This window comes from Cryptomeria japonica, chromosome 11, assembly GCF_030272615.1.
Source record: "Cryptomeria japonica chromosome 11, Sugi_1.0, whole genome shotgun sequence".
NCBI lineage: Eukaryota > Viridiplantae > Streptophyta > Pinopsida > Cupressales > Cupressaceae > Cryptomeria > Cryptomeria japonica.
Genome location: NC_081415.1, coordinates 357,326,463 through 357,332,166, shown reverse-complemented (window position 1 = coordinate 357,332,166; position 5,704 = coordinate 357,326,463).

Below are 5,704 nucleotides of genomic sequence, written 5' to 3'. Positions count from 1 at the left end.
TAGGCATGGTCCTATTTTTCTTCCCAAGTTGCTCAAATGTTCCTGGGGCCATATCGTAGAAGCACCATCTCTTGAGTGCCCTAAGTTCAAATAAATATCAAAATTTGATGGGTTGTTTCTTGAAACTCGGGGCACATACAATTATGAAGACTCAAAGCCATTTTCTTAGGGAATTTTTTTTTCGATTGATGCAAATATCATCAGTTGCACGAAATGAAAAGTTGCAAGATAGGGTAAATTTCATTTTGTTCATTATGATGATGAACCACCAACTCGAACATGTTCGGGTAGGCAGGTTTATGCCAAGTATGGTCTTTTTTTGCTTCCTAAGTTGCTTGGACATTCAGGGCCATACCATAATGGTTCCATCTCTTAAGTGCCCTAAATTTAAAAATTATCAAACTTTGACTAGCTATTTCTCAAAATCTAGGGCACATACAAACAATCTGTTTGAACCCATGAGGTAAATTGACACCCCTCTATAATAACCTATTTCATATTTTGAATATTCAAAGCCATTTTCATAGGGAATTTTTTTTTGGTTGATGCAAATATCAATAGTTGTACGTAATGAAAAGTTGCAAAATAAGGTTAAAAAAAAATATTTGTCATGGCCAAGAATTGTCAATGGAAACATATTTGAGTAGACAGGTTTATTTTAGGCATGGTCCTATTTTTCTTCCCAGGTCACTCAAACGTTCAGGGCCATACCATAGTGACACAATCTCTTGAGTGCTTTAAGTTCAAAAAATTGTCAAAATTTGATGAACTGTTCCTTGGAATCCAAGGCACGTATGAATGATCTATTTGAACCCATAGGGTTACCTGAGGCCCCTTTATAATAACCTATTTTAATTTTCAAAGACTCAAAACCATTTTCTTAGGGCAACATTTTTTTAAGTTGATGCAAATATCGTTAGTTGTACGCAATGAAAAGCTACAAGAGAGGGTAGATTTTGTTCTTTTCATCATGACCATGAGTTCTTATTGCAAACATGTCTGGGTATGCAAGTTATGCCAAGCATGGTCTTGTTTTTCTTCCCAATTTTCTTGAACATTCAAGGTCATACCATAGTGCCTCCATCTCTTAGGTGCCCTAAGTTCAAAAAATTATGAAACTTTGACAAGTTGTTTCTTGGAATCTGGGGCACACACGAACGACCTGTTTGAACCCACGGGGTCATGCGAAGATCCTCTACAGTAACCTATCTCATATTTTGTATACTCAAAGCCATTTTCTTAGGGAATCAATTTTTTGGTTGATACAAATATCATTAATTCCATGCAATGAAAATTTGCAAGATAGGGTAAACTTCATTCTATTTGTTGTGGTCACGAATTGTCAATGCAAACACATCTAGGTGAGAACATTTATGAAAATAGGGAAAACCTAACTATTAAGAATTAATCTTTACTTGGAAAATTAATTTACTTTTTACTTGTTACTTGTAGGAATATTCAAGTAAGGAATCCCTACAAGTCCTTTGTCTTATTTTGGTTCTAATAACTCATTTTATTTATTCCAAATATGTTGAATACTATATTTCCTCCTTATGAGGTTTGTGACACTTTGCACACACATAGTATGATAGATAGCATCCTTAGACTTGGGAGTTATACTTGCAAATTCACTCTTACCTCTATATAGTTGAGTTCTTTGTGTCTCTCATTTCTTTATAGAAGTATTTCTATGCTAAGATCTTTCTCTTTCTCTCATTGTATTTTCTTAGTCTTTATGCCATCTTCATAATCATGGGGGTTTTTTCTTTACCTTTTCCCCCTTACAAATCTTGTGTCTCCTTCTTGGATTTTGGTGTTGTTGCACTTGGTTTTGGCTTCTCATTTTAATAGTTATATTCTACCTTCAAACAATTCCTCATTGATTAGTTCTTTCTTGGTACTTCATGTTATTTTTTGTTCTATTCATCATGCTCGTGAATTGTCAACATGAACATGTCTAGGTGAGAACATTCATGAAAATAGGGAAGCCCTAACAAACTGGCATCCATGAACATACATCATAATTAGGTCACACACATAATATTTGTTAGTCTATGCATATTTCATCCTCGTCAACATAATTTACATACATAAATAAGTCATACACATAAGATTTGTTAGACTATACATCTTTTCATCTTCATCATCATATTTTACATACATAAGTAGGTCATATGCATAAGATTTGTTAGTTTATGCATCTTTTCATGTTCATAATCATAATTTACATACATAAGTAGGTCATATACATAAGATTTGTTAGTCTCTGCAAATTTATCGTCGTCATCATCATTATTATCATTATCATCACCATCATCATCATCATCATTTGCATACATAAGTAGGTCATATGCATATTTTTAATCTTCATAATCATAATTTACATGTTGACAAAAGAATAAGACATGAATTACACATTCAAAAAATAATTACATAGTCATATAAATTTTCAAGTAGAATCAAAGATGCAAAATTTATCACAAAATTATATTCATGCATTTATAATCAATTGGTGGTTTATATGCAAAATTTAGCCTCTAAATAGGTACAAATCAATTCATGGTCATTTATATATAAAATTTGACCTTTAAATAGGTACAAATAAGCTCATGCCCATTTATATACAAAAATTGGCCCCCAAATAGGAACAAATAAGCTCATTGCCATTTATATTTACGAAAAAAATTAAATTTACAGTGATTGACACAATGAATAGATGATGTCAATTAGCCAAGGATATAGGTAAAATTCTTATAATCATTCTACCCGTATATAGAATCAATCTTCACCGTAATTGGCCCAAATTCAATCTATTGAACCTTGTGGATCAGATCTAAACTTTATTGTATCAAGTATTACCTCATGGTCAGATTCGCAAACTTTTCATAAATTCTAATTAAGTGGCCTACCACAATATTTAATGAGTTGAATATTTATTACAACAAAAAGGTTAGAGTAATGAATAATATGTCTATATGTGTTTAAGTCCTCAAACAGCCAAACATTTGATTTCTTGATAGGGTAACTTCTAAGCCATGTTCATGTGACAACAACAGACCCAATTGGGTACTCAACCCTCTCAATCAATGATTGTGTTTGTCAATTTGTTTTGCCTCAACACAATGACACAAAAAGTAATTGATGTCTTCTTCATTGTCTTCATCAACAATAACTGCATACACATGACTTGCATTTTATTGAATGATAAATTAATACCAAAAACAATGTAAAATATACTAAAATGAGTTAAAATTTTGATTTCAATTAAGTAATAAATCACAATACCTAGTTGCTCTAGGGGGATATATGGTTAAATTTAATCAAAACTTTGATCTAGTTCACTTATAATGCTTTGGGAATTTGATATTAATGGAACTAAAGGTCTACAAGGCCATTTGTCAACCTACTCTTCTAATTCACACTCTTCCCACAAAAAATACATGCATGATGAGCAAAAACATACAATATTTCTTGTATAAATGATTGGTGAGCTTGCATTTTAAGTTCTAAATGACTGCAAGTCACTCAATCCTATAATTGTAGACACCTAAAATTAATTAAATTAATACTTAATTTATTTAAGCCTTTCCACCTAATTAATTCAATTAATTGTGTTAGGCCCATTCCTCTTAAAATTAATTAAATCTTATTTAATTAATTTTATCACTTTGCCCTTATAATTAATTTATCAAAAATTAATTATTTCTCATTCTTCTAAAACCACATATCATTTATTTCTTCTAAACCCTACTTAGTTAATTAATTTCAATTAACTAATTAAAATCATGTGATTCCTACAAATCACTTCTTCTAATCCTCACTTAGCCTAATTAATTCTTCTAGAAGCATGATTATCACTATTCCTCAATTTAAATTCCTCCACTCATTCTCTCTCTACATGTCGCATCCTCCTAACTTATCCACTTGCACTCTAATCATTCATTAAGGCACCTAATCAATCTCCTTAAACATTTGCACATTCCCAATCACCTTGATCCTTTCAAGGAAATTCAAATTCTTTCAATCTCCCCATGTATCCTCTTCCCAAAGAATTTTTAATTCTTTTATCCATTTATTCTTCCCACACATCCTCTTATTTTGGAAATTTTAATTCCTCTCCCCTTTCTCCAAGGAATTTTTAATTCCTTTTTCTCTTCCCAATGTACTTGGGAGCTCTTCCCCATGTACCTTGAGAGGTGTGGAGACAAGAAATGCCTTTATGGCATATCTCTTGAATCTCACACCTTGTCCTCTCAATCCTCTCCTCCATTTCAAATAAATCTCAACCCTTCATTTTTAAATCAATCTTGGCCCTCCATTTTGGCCTCCTCCAATCTATAAATTGGAGTTTCCTCTCCTCGCAAATCATCCACTTTTCAACTAATCTTATGTTGTCCATTTGAAATCCAAAATCATCCATCATGTCATCATAATTCCCAAATATTCCCTCATCTAAGCCAAATCCCTCTCATCTATCATCATCATTCAAATCAAATCCCAAATCTAATCTTATTGTGTAGTGGAGAGAAATTTACACATCCCTCATCCAAGGAGAAAATCAAGTGGAGCAAAAAGGGTGCCTCTACTTCATCAAGCTCAATCCAAGAAACAAGTGAATATTTGTGAAGGTATAATGGTGTTTATTGAATTTCTTTGAATTTTTCATGATAACCTTATATTTTCATGATAGTATTTAAATTATCCAATCAATAAATCAATCAACCTCATCCTAAGGTCAATACTTTGTGGAAGTTTTTTTAGATCTTTATCTTCAATCAATTATCAATTGGCTTTTGTGCTTGGGAAAGAATATCCTCCAAGTACCTTTGCTTAATCATTTTGGGTTGATCAAAACACCAAATCCTATTTCCCTATTTTTCTTAGGAACGTAAGTCTATCCTAAGTAGAAGAAGGCTTGATAAATTCTATCTTAATCCAAAGGTCTAAATTTTACCTAGCTTGGTTGTCACCTTGCTTCATGGTTAACATCATCAATCCCTCACCTAAAATCCTAATCCAAGGAATAAATTTTTATCCTAATCCAAATCAATCTTGTCCTAATCCAAGGACCAATCCAATAAAATCAAATCAAACCCAATCCAATCCAAGAAAATCAAATCGAATCCAATCAATCCTCAATCCAATATGAATTTCCTAAGTCCTAATCCTCATCTTCATTTACCATTATCTCATCACTTTTCTCAATCAAGTCTATCCATCTAATTCCAAATTGTCTTCCCATTCTCATCATCTTGAGGTTACCCTTGCATTGTCAAAAGAAAAAGTTGGCTACCCAAACTCCACATTCAAAATGGGTTGGTTTGAAGAAATGGTTATGGAAGTTCAAGGATCACCCTATCAACCATGCCCATCTAGCTCATACATGCCTCAAATTTATCCAACTTCTTTCTATTCATGTTTCCCACCCCAACCCACTTATCGAGTTAGTCCCAATCCATCCCACATTATGTATCCTTCCCCTACCTTTGACAAGGGAAATCCATCTTATTCCCCATCCATGTCTTCATATTATCCCTCATCCACATACCCCTCTGATCCAATATCTATACCTCCATCTCCTCCCCCATCCACATCCCAATCCAATCTTCCATCCAGTCTTAAATCTTAACATAATCCTAATCCTTCAAAATCCACTCCATTCCCATCATTCAAGTCTTTTCTTCATAATTTTATCTAAGAAAAA